Raw genomic sequence first — 19668 nt, 5'->3', positions numbered from 1 at the left:
AGATACATTTCCTCATTAGTGATTTTCAAGTCTTTAGAAACAGTTGTTGATTTTAGAGACAGGCTGCATCTTTTTTCAGTATCTCCCAATATCTATTGAGTACCTGGCTATTTACTGCACTTGAGTTTCTCAGTTTGCTCTAGAATACTAATTACATTTCCTTTTTTTAGTAAAGCCACACTGACTTCCTATGGCAGGTAACCTTTGCATAGACATTGCTATTGCTGTGCCTACAGTTGTTTAACTTGCCCCAAAAGCTAAATCTATGTAAGCTGGGTTTTAACCTATGTAAGAGTGCTCACGCACAAAGATGCATTGGTTTAACTGCATTACTGCAACATCACATCTTTAGGTACACTAGTGCAACTTGTACGTGTAGACCAAGCCTCAGTTGATATTGTCCTCCTCCATTGTCAGTGTCAAAACAATCTGCTCTACAAACAGTTATTTTATGGCATCAGTATTAATAGCTTCTAAATACCATACCATGCAGTCAGTTTTGTGGAGTTAAAATCACCCACTGTAAAGATTTGCTAACGAGAGGTTTATTTATAGTGCTTTATGTTTATGTGCAATGATGACATGTTTTGCAGGCTTGTTTCATGCATTCATAGTTTTCTTGCACATTTTCTTTGGAACTTTTTTCTCTTTAGATAGCCGTGGCTCAGGCAATTTGCTAAGCCAGTGGTTCCCAAATGTTTCTTTGCCATGGCACACCTTGATACCTTTAAATATTTTGAGGCACACCACCATATAGTCTCCAAATGAACTAATGAATATTCGTGAGCCAATTCAGAACTCTTCAAGTAGTTTTTCAAAAAATTCCGTGTCATATTTGCTCAGGCCTGACGGCACATCAGTGTGCTACGACACACTGGTTGGGAAACATTGCACTGAGCAAAGGAATTCTTTGGATGGGAGGGGTGGTCAGTAGCAAATTAAAACTGCATTGTACTGTGAAACTAGTGCATTCTGATACACAGCTGGTAACCCTGCATTCCCAATGAGAAGTCCCTCCTATAAAGAGTTGGATTGGTGGAATCTTTTGTCCTAGAACTATTTGCAGTGAAATGAACTCCTTTTATTCATTGCATCTCTAATGGGGTCTTCAAAGGTACCTGTTTTTGTAACTTTTAACACAAAGGGGTCCCAGAGACCCTAAATAAGCTTTTTAAAAAATGATCGCTATCTTTTAATTATAGCAAGATAAATGGCTTCTGTGTTTAGGCAATTAGCATTTTTCTCATGTGAATCCAGGAAACTTTTCCCATGTGTGCCTGATATTCTAGATTAATTGCAGAGGTGGATGAAATGTGATGCTTAATAGATTGTTGGAGGATTTTTTTTGCGGGGTAGGGTGGTTAAACAATGATGAAACTGTTAGATGCCTGCAGGGAAACAAACACTGCTGCCTGTGTGTGGACTTTGCACTGGAGAAAGTTTCAATTGTTCCAGAGCAAGGCTAGCTCTAAAATACAGCTTCTGTGTCTGCTAGAAGCATAGTTGTCTAAATTACTGGCTGTCTTGAGGCCATTACACAAGCATTGCAAAATATTTTTGGAAACAGTTTATTTTTCTGATTCCAAATAAAGCTGTGTCTGAAATGTCCCTTCCCATTGTATAATCAAAAACCTAGAAATTGATGGAAATAATTCTTATATTAATTCACAGAATGCTGCGGTTCAAAATTCAGGTTCTTCAAAATGTAGACTGATACTCAGATAGTTCATGCCTTGAAGTTTTTAAAGAAATTGAAAAACTTGTGAGTTGTTGCATGTGATTACTTGTTTCCTTATAAGGTCAGTCAGTTTCTTGTGTTGCTATTTCAGTGGGTCCCAAACTTTTCTCCGCCGTGGCACACCTTGATATCTTTAATTATTTTGAGGCACACCATCATATAGTCTCCAAATGAACTCATGAATAATCATGAGCCAATTCAGCACCCTTCAAGTCGTTTCTCAAAAAAATTCCGTGGCACACTTGATCAGGCCTGACGGCGCACCAGTGTGCCGGGGCAGACAGGTGGGGAAACACTGTGCTATTTCGTATCCTTTTTGTGCACAGGGGCCTCTGTTACCATGAGTAAGGGCAAAATTAAGTCAACCGCAGTTATGTCGATGTACAGCTGTTGCAGTAATTAAATCGCTTTTGCATGTCCACAGTGTGCTGCTTGTGTCATCTGTGTGTATTCTCACCAGCAGCACTTGCATCGATGCAAAGCGCAGTGCATCATGGGTAGTTACCCCACTGTGCAATTTGCTATCATCTAGTGCAGGGTGTTTTGGGTAGGGCATGCAATGCCTCATGGGGGCAAACGTGTCGCACAGGGCCGATTGGGAATATGATGTTTTCTCCATCCCATAATTTTATCTGCATCCCATAATGTTTCACACCTTTTTCAAAAGCCCCACAAACCCACACGTCCTCCATCTGTGTGAGAAGCACGGATCCTGCACTGCTCTGTTCTGTTGTGATGAGCGTTGTGAGCATGGCATGCCTAGTCCTGCAGTATTTGCAGAGCTGCCAGAGGATTGGCAGGGAACATGACGGTTCCTTGGAGGCTAGCTTGCTGTGGGACATAGAAAAAGCAATTCAAGGTGGTTGTTGGCATTCGCGGAGCAGCTACAGATAGTGGAGTACTGGTTCCGGACCCAAGAAACAAGCACTGACTGGTGGGGATCGCATTGTTATGCAGGTATGGGATGACGAGCAGTGGCTGCAGAATTTTCAGATGTGCAAGACCGCATTCCTGGATGTGTGTGCGGAGCTTGCCCAAGCCCTCTAGCGCAGCAACAGCAAAATGAGAGCTGCACTGACAGTGCAGAAGCAAGTGGTGATTACTGTGTGGAAGTTTGCAATGCCAGATTGCTACCGATCAGTTGGGAATCAGTTTGGAGTTGGGAAATCCACCGTGGGGATTGCTGTGATGCAAGAGTGCAAGGCCATTAATCGCATCCTGCTACGAAGGACTGTGACTCTGGAGAATGTGCAGGACATAATGGATGATTTTCCTTCAATGGGGTTCCCAATGGTGGGGCAATAAATGGCATGCATATCCCTATTTTGTCACCAGACCAACTTGCTACAGAGTAAATCAACAGAGAGGGCTACTTTTCTATGGTATTGCAAGTGTTGGTGGATCACCAGGGATATTTTACTGATATCCATGCGGGATGGTCAGGGAAGGTGCATGACACACAATCTTTATGAACACATGCCTGTTCAGAAAGCTGTAAGCAGGGACTTTTTTTCCAGACCAGGGGATTACCATTGGGGATATAAATTAATTTGATGTTAAAAGGCTGTTTGGCTAAAAAGACAACATAATATAGATCTATTTAATGTCAGAACTGTTTTCTGTCTTGTGGGAGGATGCCAGATAATAACAGCTGCCATTTCTGACCCATCACAGAATGCATAGGAAGAACTGAAATTAATTGACATCTTTAGTTGTTTTAGAAATGAATGAGTAAGTACACTGCGTCATTCAAAAGTTATGTTTAAGAGTGAGAGTGATTTTTTCACAAGAGAATGAGAAAATAAGAGATCAGCTCCTGCCAACTTTCATGTTTGATGTTTTTCTTCAAGCCCCAATTCCAGGAATCATATTATTACTTGACAATCTCAGCTTTAATTAAAAAAACAGCCTGTCCCCTCACCCCCAGGATCTGCCTATCATGGTTGCCAAGGAGAACTTGAAAATGTGACTGAAGAGTAACTAAGGGTTCAAAAACAAATAAAACTCCCCAGATTTTTTTTAATCTCATGGATTTTTAGCCACTCATGATTTTTCCGGGGGCTTTACTTACGATTTTGAGTGTCTGGGGTTGACGGTACTATATCAGGTTGGAACTACGGTAGAACCTCAGAGTTACGAACATCTCGGGAATGGAAGTTGTTTGTAATGCTGAACAAAATGTTATGGTTATTCTTTAAAAAGTTTACAACTGAACATTGACTTAATACAGCTTTGAAATTTTACTATGCAAGAGAAAAATGCTTCTTTTAACCAGCTTAATTTAAATGAAACAAGCACAGAAACAGTTTCCTTACCTTGTCAAATCTTTTTTAAATGTTCCCTTTTTTTTAGTAGTTCACATTTAACACAATATTGTGCTGTATTTGCTGTTTTGTTTTTTGTTTTTGGTCTCTGCTGCTGCCTGATTAAGTACTTTCAAATGAGCCGTGTGGTTGACTGATCAGTTTGTTACACTGGTGTTCGTAACTGAGATTCTACTGTAAAATATGAACCAGGTCTACCCGATGTCTTGGATCATATATGAGGAATTTTCTCTCTATAATATAGGTCAAGAATCTAGTTGATGTTGGTTATTGTGGGACAGTTGAAGCGATCAATAGTTAATATCCTCTCCATCTTTTTTAGAATTGTTAGTGTGGCTTTTGAATTACTTGGAATGGTGACTTATTTTTCAGGGAGCTGTCTTAACTCGGTTTGTCAAATTTATGTTGTTTACTGGGGATGCCTCCATAACATCTTGTATTACCAGCCACTGTAATATGCCTGTTTTATTGAAATACAGTTTTGGGGGATAGGCGTGCCAGTACCTTTAGGTGAATCATAATTCGGAACTGCACCGTCGTTTCATTGTGCTTGTCTTGACATTCCATATAGATTTTTTGATTTTTTTTTAAGTATGTGCTAGATCACTGTAAAGTTCCACCATGGTACAGGTGTAGTTGTTACACCATGCGGGAAAACAAAAACTTAGGAATCAATTTTTATTTCTTGCCAGAGTTGTGGGTAACAGTGTTTTGAAACCATCACTCGTCTTCAGAGTGTTTGTACTGATCTGTCGGCTAAGCATCTCTGGGTAGGTCTACACTGCAGCTGGGGGCAAGTTTCCCAGCCCAGGTAGGAAGACTGGAGCTAGTGTGCTAAAAATAACAATGTGAACCTGACACCCTAAGCTTGAGAATATGAGCTCCATCCTGAGCCCCAAAGTCCATGCTATTTTTAGCACCCTAGCTCAAGCCCTGCTAGCACAAGTCTCTGTCTGTCTGGGCTGACATTCATTCAGGCAGACACACCTGAAGTGACAACGTTCCCCTAAGATTGTAGAAATGGTATCTTTCAAATTGCTAGGTACATATTATTGCTTTATACTGTTTGAGAGTTGGGATTGCAAGTTTCCAGATGGCATAAAATGCTGGTTTCTAGCTCTAGTAGTTTGCAGGTTACCAACCATTAAGATCCTGCTGGAATTAAGGTTGGAGGAAGGCAGAGAAGCAAGATGGAAATTGAAAATATGCAGTTTTAAGGTCACTTAATCGAGAATCTACCAGGCATAGAAAAAAATGTACTATATTACTGGAAAGCTGAGGGATTCAGTTCTGTAATAATGAAGAGTACTATAAATGCCATACATCTCCTACTAGCCCTACTGTCTTATATCAGACATCACATTCAGTCCTCTTGGTTTTGTTTTTGGTTTTTTTAGCAGTTGTCCAAAACTGAACAGAGCAAATCTTGGACTTCAAACAATTCTGTGCTAAATGGGTATTGTTTTTGGAGTTTCTAATGATATTAGTGTTTAAAAAGAACACCTATAGAACACAGCGTTGAAGTGTCTGCAATCTGTTACCCATATAGCACTCCTGCATGGAGGCAAGTATTTTCATTCCTATTTTATAGATGAAGAAATGAGGGTAAGTCTACAGTACCAGGATATACCTATACCAGGATAGCTATGGTGCTGTAGCTGTGTTGCAGTAACGTAGATGCAGCCTACACTGACGGAAGGTTGGTTTTTTTTGGTCATTGTAGGAACATTACCTCTCCAAGTGACCGTAGTTAGTTGACGGAGGCATTCTTCTGTTGACCTAGCTCTGTCTACACTCAGAGTTAGGTTGGCATGACTATGGTGTTTAGGAGTATGGATTTTTCATACCCATGAGTGTTGTAGCTATGTCAACCTAGTTTGAAAGTCTAGACCAGGCCTAAGCCAAAGGTTAATTCATTTGCCAAGACCACAAAGGATACTGGAATTAAAACCAGAACTAGCATGCAGGATTTCCTGTTTTCTAGTACAATGGTCTTTCTACTATATCCATGTCTTTTACCTGTTATACACTTTTTTTTTAAAAAAAGGCATATTACCCATTATCTGATAACTGAATTTTTCCAACCATTTTAGATGCTGCGAAGTAGACTAGACTCTGCTCTGTGTGTGTCATGTTGAATGAGTAGGTGTTTAGTTTGCATTTACATTTTCCTTTGCATTTCAGAACCAGTTTGGGTTTGAATTTCAGGTCTGTCTTGAATAAAACTAGTTAAGCAACAGGTTTGCTGCATTTGTAAAGAACTAGTACTGTATGTACAATACTGCATCCCTCTTATTAAAACTGCATGCATATATTTTAGGTCTCATTCAATCCAGCCAAGTAGAGTAGAAGCCCACAAACATGAGAACAAACTGAAATCAGATTTTTTTCAGAGTACAGTTGTACACCAGGTCTTTAGGCTACGCTTACAGGTCTGCTTCGGTTTTATACGTTGATGCACAGTTCTACTTAGTAACATGGATATTGACTCCTCTCTTGGATGTATATTTTCCAGCATCACACTTCCCTCAAATTTGTGTTGCATCACTTTTCCTTGTCCAGCGTATGAAGTGTGAGAAGCACATTTCTTCTAATCTTTCACCCTCACTAGAAGTTGTCAGCGCCACTATAACCAAAGTGGTACTGTAGAGTAGAAGAGTGGACTCCCTGCTGGTATATCCCTCGTGGCTGGGCATGGGATACCAGTTCTTTCTCCTTTTAGCAACTCCTGCCAACAGTTGCCCTGGCCCTGCAGTGGTCTCTCTTCTAGTGGGCTTGGCCTTCCAGGTCATTTTAAAGTCTCTGCCTTTCCAAGGTAAACAAACTGATTGAGTTTTCTGTTTAATATTGTATGTATTTGTTCCTCAGCATAGTCTAAGAGAGAGGGGAAAGGAGACAGTCATTGGAGATAATTGGAAGATCTGTGGGGAGTTGGTGGTGGAACGAAAGAGCGTGGGGAGGTAAGGAAAGAACAAGACTGGGTGAAATAAGCCAATTTTATTTAAAACTATTCAGACAGATAACTGCATTCATCTTTAGTATTTTTGTATGTTTTGAGTTAACGTGCTCAAAGAACCTCATAGACTTACAAGAAATTGGCAAAATTTCCAGTTTCCAATATTTGCAGGTTTCCAGGGACTCTAATAATGACAATAGCAAGATGAGTGCTTTACTTAAACATTTCTCAATATACAAAACACAACTTCAGTTCAGTAAACAGTTTAAACTGAAATATGCTAGACTCCAGTGGACCAGTTGTTTCAAAAGAAAAGAGGATTTCCAAGTTCTCTGTCTCATTCATATAGTAGTTGACTTTAAATATGAAAAAGAGGAGGAGAATATTGATCTTGTAGTTAAGGCACAGGACTGGGCATCAGGAGATATGCTAGTCCTGTCCATGCTATCTATGGACTTCCTATGCAATGGGATGCAAGCCGTTAAGCCTTTCTAAAGCATTTTTCCCAATTGTAAAATGAGAATAATAGGTCTTTACTTCAAAGGGGTGTTATGAGGTTTAACTCATTGACATTCATACAGCACTTTGAGGTCCTCTGATGGAAGGTGGTGTAGAAGTTCAAAGCAGTAGTATTATATCTTCTGTTAAGATAGATATCCACATCAGTATCCCAGAAAATACAAACCAGCCTAGCAGATTGCCTGCAGTTTAGTTGATTGGCAGATTTTCATTGGAGAAAGATATTTTAACTACCTTTTAAGGCTTATCTTTGCTGGATTATTTGCTTCAGATTAAGAAATCCGTAGTTTTCCTTTTCTGCTTTTTGCACCTTTTCTTCTGTCTTCAATCAGACATGGTTACAATTTGGGTATTGTCCAATTCCTTCCTGAATCTTCTTTTATTTTTAAGACAAGATATTGCACAATAGGCAGTTGTTACAGCATCTCAGTTTTTGACTCTATGTACAGAAGTTTTATTGGGTGCAGATATTTTTGGGAAAAGTGTGCAAACCAAACATTTCAAATATGTTGTTTAAATATTGATGCCTACCTTGTTCTGTGCAGCAACCAGCATCATCTTAATCCTTCTATTGTATTTGGTTCTCCAGTAATTTAAAATTCTACTCCCTCCCAAGTGGAGGAGTGGAAAGAGCTAAAATATGTCTACTGATGCAGCATCCTGTGATGCTTTCTAGCTTTTGCTAATACCTGGTCTATGCAGAGAATTACGCTGGTTTAACCAAAGATGCAATTTTAAACCAGGTTAGTTTAAATGGGTGTAATGGTCTGTCTGTCTGGATGCTCAGTAAAATGAAACCAGTATAACTAGTTTGAAACAGACATAAGTATGTCCACACAGGGGTTTACATGGGTTTTAAGTTTACCTTAAACTAGTGCAACTTCTATGTGCAGATAAACCCCATACCTTCATTGCTTGCAGTAATGTCATGTTTTTGAAAATGAAATCAGTAGGGACAAAGGTTAAAAACCACATATGTATTTTAAAAAATCTTTATCTCGTACTATTAACACATTACATAATTAAAAGTGAAAAATGTTAAAGATCCAGCTTTCTTTTCAGTTTTCTTTGCTTACTCTTTGTATTTCATTCAGTTTGGACATTTAAAAATATTTCTAATAGATTTTGTAAAATATTTTACAAATGAAAAAGCCCTTACCTTCAAAATTTGGAGCCTAAACTACCTGATGATGTCCCTTTTTTAAAAAAAACGTTTATCATTCAGTGATTTAGAACTTTGGTTTTGGCTTAAACCCCGTGATGAGAGCAGCCTCAGAAACCAGTGAATATTGTCCCCTGCCATATGACAAAAGTGTGACCTTTTGTAACAGTAACTGTGACAGCTGCAAGGAAGTAGATTAGTGTTTTTATCAACTATCCTGTGCTTCCCACTTGGTCAAACTGGTGAAACGTGTTTTAAGACATACTATAAGAATAACAAGCCATGGAAGCCAAACTACAAATGTAAGCATACAAACTTCAGGCTAAATAGAATCAGAACCAAATAAAGTTAACTGGTTTACTTAGACTGCAAGATTTTTTACATGGACTTTATAGTCCTCTATCTCTCAAAAGTTTCTAGCATGCTGTTGATGCTGTGTTTAATAATGTCTTTGCTTTCCTGGCAAATCCTCTAATAGTGAAAAGAATAAGTTGTTGATACTTCTCTAATAAAATTAAATTCAAACTTTAAAGTACTGGGAGAATTGGCTCTTCTCACTCTCCAAATTGTTTTCTCAGATTTCAGACCCTATCAGAAATGGGTAAAGAGAATTGTTTTTTTTAACCTGGCTTTTAAAAACAAGCCAACAAGCTACCCCAAACTGCCAGTTATGAAGCGTTCATTTCCAGTGTATGTACATAACCGTAAGATTAATAAATACTGTAAGATTTAGGACTTACTCCTACTCCCCTCTACTACAGTGGGAGCGGTGGTAGATCTCTATTTTCTCGTTGCCGTTTTCTCTCTGAAGTATAACTTTATACTGTCTACCAAAAGTCCTTTTGTCACATGACCTTTCTTACAACTATTGTTTGCATAGGCATACTGAATATACACTATGCAGATCATGGTGTAGGTGTAGTTTAAATCAGTTTGTGTCTTGGTGAACAGTTTAGTACTTAGGAAATGCCCATGTTCTCAGATTTGTTCTCCTAAAATTGTACACTCTCATTTTCTGGGATTTTAATTCTTCTGTTTCTGTAAAACATTTGGTTTCAGGCATTTTGCATTCCTTGGTTTTCACAATTTTATTTCTATACGACCACCTTTTTTTATTAGTCTTCTATAAGATAGTACTTGCTTACACACTCTAAAAAGTTCTGTCTCGTACTCTTATATTTATTTCTAATTATTAGTGTGTTTATTACTTTTTCAACATATCCACCAAGGTCAAATAAATCTGGTGATATAATATGCCAAAGGCAAGTAATTAATAACTGCTTCCATTAATCTTAAAGATGATCACCTTTCTAAATATAAAGTTGATGTACTGCTGTGAGTAATACCATGGCACTAGGCATTTAGCAGAAGTTATATCAGCACATCACAGGGGGACTCTAGCCCTTGTAGTCTTCAATGAGGCTACTTTTACTTCAGCAGCAAAACTGTAAATTAGAACGAATTGTGCTTCATACTTTCCACTCAAAGTATAACAGTTCATTGAAATAAAAGGGACCACGGGTCATTATGCCACACTGATAGAATCATTATTGTTCAGTGACTTTTTTTATGCCTCATAAAAGGCTACTGTATGTAATTGTTCTCACTTTTCAGCAAGCCCATATTTGCTGATGCTTCAGTGATAGCATAGTATTAGACAGAGCATAGTTAGTAAGGAAAACCTTGTGTCCCTTCTCCCTGTTCCCCCCTCCTCTTCCCCTCCTCCCCCCGAATCTCAGATTTTTTTAAATTTGACATTTCTGAAGAATTATGAGTGAATTTACATGCAGTAATTGAACAACAGAAATCCAGTCAAGCCATCATCTGATAGACTAGATGTGAAAATCTATTTAAAAAAATAAGGCTTCATCTGACAATTGAAAACCTAACAGTATTGTAAGTGTAATTACAGCTGAAAAACTTACGTGTTAGCAATCTGTTAGCAGAAACACCCACCCTCTTCCCCCAGCTCTCCTCCCACACAATGTCATTTCCTGTTCAATCGTTGGAGATTGTTCTCTGGGATAAATGAATACTGAAGGAGGAATCCAAGTGAGCACAAACAAGAGTTGTGAACAACCCTGATTTGCTCTCTTCCCATCTAGGGGGAAAAAGTAACGTAGTATTTTTTCCAAGATGGGAGGAGTGTTTTGCTTTTGTTTTTTTGCAGGGGGTCTTTCCTTTTTCATAGTTGCGTGTCATTGAAGTATTTACATAAATATTAACTTCTAAAATATTGCCAACACCAAGTGTTCAAAATAATAATGAGTCAGATTGGCTTAAAATCATCAGATTTTTAACAAATAAGTTTTAGGTTATTTTCATTTGTTCTTTAGTTTCTGAGCCACTGAGGTGCCCTTGAGTCACATGGTTAAGTTTTGCTCCATGACTGAGAACTAGAAACAAACTTTTTGAAATAAAAACTGAGATTGTCTCATAATCACAAGGTTCTAGAAGCTGGACCTTTAAGAAAAAAATACCAAATATTGTGAGACTCGTGATAAAACTGCAAGAATTAGCAACACTGCTTCTGTTTTAAAGACTTTTGATGCTGGAGCTGGGATTTCCAAAGGAGTCTTGGGAGACAGGTGCCTGGTTCCTACTGAATTTTCAGTTGGAGCTGGCTGCTTAACTTCCTTGCGCTCCTCTGAAAACCACTGTCTGGAAACATTAGATTCAATTTCAATATGTGAATTAAAACTCCTTAGCAAAGTTAAAAGGGAAATAATGAGAAGGTCATTAAGGAACTTGTTCTGCTATAAGGCAACAATGTGAATGTTCCAGAACACTCTAGAAGCTGAAAGGGGAATGAATGGTGGACCATGAGGACAATTGGATTTCACCATGGCTCAAATGACACACACGATTCACAGATTCCAAGGTCAGAACAGACCATTATGATCATCTGGCGTGACCTCCTGTGTAACACAGGGCGTAGAACTTCCCCAAATAATTCCTAGAGCAGATCTTTTAGAAAATTTGTGTATCTCTTATCACCAAATAACAAGGTGCTACTTAAAAAAACAGGGAGTTACTTTGTCTTAGAGAGGACAGTTAAGAATGTGAAAGTTTAGTACCCAGTTGCTCATTGGCCTATGGGGAATGAGATTGTGGTCTTGAGCCTTTTCCTACTAGTCATGTATCTACATAGAAATAAAATAAAAAAACCCACGTAACTAGTGGACTCGTGTGTGTGAGTGTGAGTGAGTGAGTTACAGAACAGGAATGGCTTGTCTCCCAGCTTTGGGGACCTGGGCAGGGGGATGTTGGGGGAATGGGTTCCACTGCCTTCCTAGAAGTCATGGAGCTGACCATTGGGAGGCAGGTGTATGTGACTCAGCGTGGCAGGTGGTGTCAGTGTGGGACACATTGCTCGGGCATGTGTCCTTGTAGGAGTAGCCAGGCAAGCTGCCCCAGGACAGCAAGGACCACTTCCTCAACCTTGATGGCTCGCCAAAGGGTTCTAGTGGATTTTGTTGCCTATCCTTGATCTAAGGTTTTTCTGTAGCACTAAGATTAAATAGGATGGGTACAAACCATGCTTTCTACCTCTAGTAGGGGCTCCAGTGTACTCCTGCCTGTGTGCACCTGTGCCAAAGAGAAAATGAGAACGTCAGGCTTCAGGCCTTAGATCTTGTATGTTTCTCAAGTGTTCAATTAACCAGAATCTAAAAAGTTAATTTTGCCATTGTTAGAGTCCAAGAAGAGGCCCCTGCTCTTGCATTCTTGCTTGATTTTTAGATTAAATATTTTTGTAATTATGCTTATTTCATAGTTAAAGTTATGTACAACACTTAAATGCTCTGTGTAGCCAGATTATATGGGATGGCACATCTCACTCTTGTTTTAAAAGGACACTGGAATTTTTACTGAATACGAGTAGTCAAGACTTCCATCTGAGTACTTACTTCAAATGCAGCACGAGTCACCCCACATCATGCTGGGGGTGTTGGTTGAGTATTAACACTTATGAATATATAACCAAATTGTCATACATTTTCCACCGGTCCTTAAATACGTCATCTACAATGAAGATTATGCTTAAAAGAAGACCTTTTATTTAGATTCATCCATACACTTTATTTAAAAAATTTTGTACATAAAATGTAGCTTGGTGTTTTTGCCTGTGAAAATTTGTCTATAAGTTTCTGTGGAAATCATGTTAAACAGAATCTAAGCATACTAAAAATGACTCTGTGTGCATGTGTGGAGTTTTGAAAAGCATCATGTGATCTTTCATCTAGTTCTTATGATTGCAATAAAAATAGCAGTTGTCCCCAAAACAGATAATAAAACACTGATTGAAAGGGAAAGGAGTCTGCTTGTCTGCTTACATACTCTTAATGCATATTACATTTTTATTACAGATGCAAGTGAATAGTTTCATTAGTTATAGGTCTAGTAGAAACCCTCAGAAAACATGGCAGTTTATTATAAAAATAAGTATTTCTTTTAATGGTAGTCTTTGTTTAGCTGATGTAAATAGATAAAATACTAATGAAAATTACGTTTTTTGGCTAAAACTAGTTATTTGTCCTTTACAGAATGATCTGATTGGGACAAATGAATGGATAGTGTTGATGGGGAAGCATTGTTGGTAGACAACATCACATTCAGGCTTACCTAATGTTACAATCTAACTCTGCAATACTAAAATTGTGGAGAAGAGGGGGACTTAATGTACAGTATGCATGGAGGGCTGTTTGCAGTATTGTGTAATATGTAAAGCGGAAATCGTTGAGTAGACTGCGCTGTAATTTTACTTCTAGCACTGAGTCATTGTACTGTGTAAACTTTACTCAGTTGCTGAAGTAATGTTTGCCAAAGATGTGTCAAGTGTTGCCAGTCACTCAGCTGGAAAGCTGCTGACTATTGCTCATGTGCAGTTATCTGAAAGTGATCCCAACGTTCTCCTTTGTACGGAGAGCTAGGTGGGAGCTAACTCACAGCGTGGACGTGTTTGAAAATTTAAAATAAAGATGCTTCAAAAATATTTGATTCTTTATGCCAACTCCATGTACTCTTCATTTTTTAACCAATGCTTTTCTTTCCTTACTCCAGAACACCAGTACAAAAGTATATCTATATCAGCAAAATTTGTAAATTTAGATAAGCTCAGAGAGAAGAGACCTTATACCACAAAGCTTTTAAACCTGGTAGAGGAAAGGGATAACACGATCCAATGACTGGAAGTTGAAGTCAGCAAAGCTCAAACTGGAAGTAAAATGCATATTTTTAACAGAGAGGGTAATTAACCACTGAACAGTTTACCAATAGATGTGTAAATTCTCCTTCATTTGCGGTCAAAATTGGATATGTCTGGAAAAAGTATGCTTTAGTTCAACCACAAGTTGGTTGGGGTTGATGCAGGAATCACTGGATGAAGTTCTGTGGCTTGTGTTATGCAGAAGGTCAGACTGGATGGTCATAATGATGTCCTTTGGCCTGGAAATATATGAGAAAGCGTAGGTAACTGGATTCTAAATTTAGTTACCATACACATGGAATAATCCAGATGAAACTTGCACATTACCTTTGTGAACTATTCTGTTGCCAGTTGGTCTGTTTGTCAACGTCCCAGCAAGGGCAAATGTTCTTTACTTCCATTCTTCCTTTCTCTTCTAGTTCGCTGTGGTTTGGAGAGTCTAGGTGTTGTCTTCATTGGCAAGTTATATATAACTTTATCCCTTTGTCCAGACACCAGTACAAATAGATTTTACATTTCAAGGTTGCAGCATGTTTGATTAGCTTCATTATTTCTTTTTGCCACATAAGCCATCTTTTTTTTCTTCTAATTTGTATATCTGTATTTCAAAGATTTTTTTCACCTTTCTTATAAGAACTCTTTGAATTTGTCAGAGTTGAGTGGTTTAAGTTGGATATGCACAAATATTGGGCATAAAACTAATTTGCCCAGAAGATTAAGTTTAATACCTTGGAATCTTTACCTCCCTGTGTGTCTATGTGCATACCTTTTTTGTAGCAGTTTTTGTTAGCATCTTAATGAAAACTTGAAACTAAGGGATTATTCTCTTTCATGACTGAATACAGTCTAGAAGATAAAAGGTTATAGAAAAATCTATCATACTGCCCAATAGAAAAGCAGGTTGATTTCATATTGAATGGCAAGATACTGTACCAACTATCTCAGCCAATTAGTTCCTTTTCTCTAGAACAGTGGTTCCCAACCTTTTCGAGTGTCCAGACCCCTTTTCAACCTCCAAACATTTCGCAGACACCACGTGCTATTAGTTGTAAAATAAATTACAGTAGTAGGTTTTTAAAAATTATATTAAATTATTTTTTATTCTAAATTGTATATTTCCTTGGTGAGGATATTATTTTTTTTCTTTTCCGTGGACCCTCTGTAGTAGCCTCATGGACCACCAGGGGTCTGCGGACCACAGGTTGGGAACCGCTGCTCTAGAACTTCCTGCCCAGAACTGCTGCTGTCATTTCAATTTATAAATAAAAGCTTAAGGTTCATTCATTTTCCTTAGCTTATTAAACATTAGCCTGGTAATGAATATTCTTAGCAAAGTGATTGAAATGTCTTGGCAGGCAAAGGCACTATAAAAGCATTTCTTGGCTAGCTACCAAGAGGTTGCATTTTATTAACCCTATATTCTACAATTGCTGCTAAAATATCTACTTCTGCTAGCTAAAGTTAACGGAGTATAAGCTTGTGAGTTGTCTGCATATTGTAAGGGCATTGATCTGAATTCTGAACCTCATAATCTAGTAAAATGAAAACCTTAATGTGAAGTAGAACTACTTTGAACAATTTCTATGGGAGCATCATAAAATCATAGAAATGCAGGGCTGGAAGGGACCTCAAGAGGTCATCAAGGCCAGCCACCTATGCTGAGGCAAGATCAAGTAAACCTAGACCATCTCTGACCAACATGTTCTTAAAAACCTCCAATGATGAGGATTCCACGACCTCCCTTGGGAGCCTATTCCAGATCTTAACTACCCTTAGAGTTAGGTTAGATAGTAGGAAAAATTTTTGAAGTCTCCCTTGCTGTGGATTAAGCCATTTACTTCTTGTCCTGCATTCAGCAGACATAGAGAACAGTTGATTACTGTCCTTTTTTTATAACAGCCCTTAATATATTGGGAGACTGTTATCAGCCTTCAGTCTTCTTTTCATCCTGATTCAACGTGCGCAGTTTTTAAAATCTTTGCTGATAGGTTAGGTTTTCTAAACCTTTTATCATTTTTGTTGCTCTCCTCTGGGCTTTTTCCAGTTTATCCACATCTTTCCTATAATGTGGCATCCAGAATTGCATAAGAATCAGCTAAGAGCATCTGCACTCTGGCAGCTCAGTGCTGTTTGCTGGGGCTTACATCTGCCCTGCTGAAGCTTCAGAAGCTGTTTTACAGTAGTCTTATCTCTTGTTCCCTTGGAGTTTGGCAGGCAGGTTCCTGAAGATGATTTTCAAATACTGCATTTTTGCTAATAGTTTCCTCCTCTGTTCTCCTTTGCAGAAAAGAGAAAACTTTTCCCTCCCCAATCTGCCTTCTTCAGGGCAGCCTGTCTACGTTTCTTTAAAACGCCAGAATATTTCTTGCTGGTTATCATATCGGCTTGCTACTGCTAGGGTCAGTGAGCCCATCATTTTGCAAACATCAGTGAAGTCCTCCTTTTGGTCAAGATTGGTGTGGGAATTTTGTAACTTCCTGTCAGGTTATTTTTAAGGGACCCTAAAAGTTTCTTAGTGTTTAATTTACCCAATAGGCTGGGAAAGCATTGCTATTTTCTATACTATTTAAAATAAAAGCATACTTATACATTTTCCAGTTCTGATTAATATCCCTTTTATAACTTGGAGTTATTTCTTTTAAAACTTAAATCTCCAAATTCTTAGTTTTAAATCATCTTCAAGAATTCACTTAACCTGATTAAAACTAAGTACACCTGAGTTAAGGTTCGCCCTGAGATTATAAAGCTCTATCTAGATATTGCAGCTTCTGAGATGGTCAAGATCATACAGTGTTTAGAGATCTGCAATGCCCAATAGTCCCTTAATTCATGGGACTGAATGTCTTAATTTTATGCTGTTGGGCCCCACTAGAACTGCAGGCTTAGTTTTGTTTATCTAGATACGCTAACATGGTAATTTATTAAAAAAAAAAATTTTTTTTAGGAGTTGAATATTAACATCTAATATTGATCAAAATGTAGTACTTGAAAAAAACTTTTGTTATGCTTTTTTATAATCTTACTGTAGTTGATGGAAATCTATAACCACTGATCACTATTTGTGTTGTTATATTAATGGCTGTCATTTGTTCTGGAGTATTCTTACCCATTTCTCTTAAACCTGGGAAGCAGCTTCTTAAGAACCTTACAGTTTAGTGAATTACAGTAACTGTTAACTTTTTCACATATAGAAGCTATTCTTTCAGACTTTATCAGCTAAGCAGGTTTAAGGATGTCCTGAAACCACATCTGAGTCTTATTATCAATCTTCTGACAACTCTAGAACAAAACAAAGGCTTAATTACACTGAGCTCAGTCTTTGTTTCTTCTGGTTTGCTCTTTCTTTGCAACATTGAAAATGGTGTAAAGTTTGAGTGAGTTAATGGGCTGTCCTTTTAAGAAAAAAAATCAGCTCAAACCATGACGTTTGTATATTCTGCTACTGTGGGTGAAGTCCAATTCACGGGAGTCCTTATGGGCTTAATGTGGATGTAGTTTTCATCTCTTGTGGACGTTGTGAATGCTTCTTTCAGTGTTCACAGGATTCTCATATCTCGGGTCTGTAAATCTTAGGATCAAATTAAGTCTCTCAAAACAATTTAATCAGACCTTAAATTAGCTATTGCAAAAATGTTGAATTTCTAATATACATAACTTCTGACAGAAATGTAATACGCTGAAATTAGAATTCAGAAAAAAAAAAGCATAGGTAAGTTCTGGATATATGTATTTACAGTATATGCATTTAGAGCCATTACCCGGGAAGCTATGGTTTCAACTTCAGGCTAATACACATGATGAAGCTAAATACATTCTATATTATGACTCTGTAACATGGAATGCTTCTGTCAAAAGGTATTCCTTAAATGCTAGATATGTTTTCTTACTTTGGAACGAGTGCCATGAATATATAATATAGAATGCTCGACTAACTACAGCTCCTCCATTAATATACTGGGCCCTCAGACCTCACACCATGTCAATAACAACTTATCCTGCTTTTTGGTGATCACTGAACCTGTTTATAGTTTGATTTAAAAACTGTTTAAGGTTAAAACCTTCAGGCTCCAGGTTTTACACACTGAGCTGTAAACCAGTCTAAATTCTTTATAGGCCTAAATGACCAGATTATTTTTCAGTATGGTAGTTATCCCAAAATATTTGCTCTACAGGATATGCCCCCCGTTTCCCATTGTACTTGCCCATTTAAAAATATCTGGGCAGAAATAAAGCAGACTAGCCCTCAGCATATTTCAGAACAGCTCCACATGATATAGAAGTAAAGTTGGTTCACCTACACGAATAGATTATTTCCGTGGACGTTAGAAAGAACAGGCTTTCAGCACTAGGTGACGTATGTACACATAAGCATAATAGACTAATTCAGTTAACCTGAACATTAAAAATAGTATGCATTCACTTTTCCTACAAAGGTTAGAAGTGCAGTTGCTGCTCTAAATGTATAATTCACAGCGTGACATACTGTATGCACTGTTTCTCCTGTGTCATCAAGACTCTTGTTTTCTATTTGAACATTAACATTTGCTGAAGCTGCAGGGTAGTTTCAGAGTCATGGGTAAGCTTACCATTGTCCTGCTCAGGCATGTGTCCACTGCAGTGACAGTGGTAACTTTGATGGACTAAATTCAGCTAGACTTTGAAAGGATTAAAGAGTCCAGTAAACCTACAGATTACTGGAACTGCACCAAACTTCAAAAGTCTCCCTGTTTAAATACATTAACCCAACAGGGTTGATTGCGTAAAACATTCAAATACTATATGCTAGTCCCTCATGCCAACCACTCCTCAGAGCTCATCTTCATTGATGGTTAAGCAATACTTTGGAAATCTGTATCAATGCATGTTCACTACGTAACATTTTTATAACAGCTTAGCTAAGAAAAAAGGTTGCCTCCAGAGGTTTGGAAAATTGAGCAACAGGGATTGAGCTGGTGTATACCGAAGCTGACAGAATCTGGGAAGGTGAAGGGTGGAAGCTCGCTGTGTTTGAGGGGCATAGAGGGGCAGGGAGGGGACTTGGATTTGGCAGGGGGCGGCAGCTGGCTCCATGCTGGGAAGGGCTGTCCTGGCAGTTCCTACTGCCATAGACTGAAAGATTTAAAAGCAGCTTAAAAGTGTCCATTCACTACAACACAAATGCAGCAAATACAGGGCAGGAAGCAAAGTGTATTCCTTATGCTAGTGGCTGATGACACCTAGCACATGGTCTGAGTGCTCAGAGGAATGTTTTCAGGCCTGTGTGCTTAATAGATTACAAATAAGTAAGTATATTATTGCATAAGTCATTTTGCTGTAAAAATACTGAGAGAAATCATTCCCCCTCCTCTCTCTTCCCCATTCTTCCCTCGTGGTACCCGCCCCCACATACACACTGTTTCCTCAAGGATTTTAGATAAGGGTACATATCCTACCACTCAGAGGCCAAGCAAATATGAATGTAGAGACGTTCATCATTTCTTACCATTTTGCTTTCCTGTATTCAACTGTTTTTCTAAACAAGTCACCAGAGGTTAACGCGGATTCACTGTATGGAAGCTTGCTGAGGGAACAAGGCGATGGCAGCTGGCTGTTTACATTTCAGCTGTCTGTTCTTGTCCGTTTACAGGCCTGCAGCAGTAGCTCTATATGTGGAGCCAGGGTGTAGAGGAAAACCAGCTAGAGTCTTGCTGTTGATCTTATATAAGCACCATGTGAGAGAGAACATGAGTCTCTAATGTCTTTCTGAGGGAGAAATTCCAGTTC

At 38.4% G+C, this 19668-nt stretch overlaps 1 protein-coding gene across 4 annotated transcripts in view; it reads left to right on the top strand.

The window, feature by feature from the left end:
* The window catches only part of RFFL (ring finger and FYVE like domain containing E3 ubiquitin protein ligase), a 38861-nt gene that overhangs the window by 3075 nt on the left and 16118 nt on the right, over nt 1–19668 (top strand). The window contains exon 1 of one of the 4 annotated variants that reach the window (XM_067537776.1): nt 6861–7022. The exons of the other annotated variants lie outside the window; for them this stretch is intronic. The gene's annotated coding sequence lies outside the window, so the exon portion shown is untranslated. Of the gene's footprint in view, nt 1–6860; nt 7023–19668 lie in introns of those variants that run through there. 4 annotated transcript variants of the gene reach the window in all.

The sequence above is a fragment of the Emydura macquarii genome, unplaced genomic scaffold (genome assembly GCF_026122565.2).
Source record: "Emydura macquarii macquarii isolate MOO-44397 ecotype Brisbane River unplaced genomic scaffold, CSIRO-AGI_Emac_v2 contig_450, whole genome shotgun sequence".
In the NCBI taxonomy this organism is placed as follows: Eukaryota; Metazoa; Chordata; order Testudines; family Chelidae; genus Emydura; species Emydura macquarii.
The sequence above is the reverse complement of the archived record's forward strand: the minus strand, read 5'-3'. Positions and strand labels throughout refer to the sequence as shown.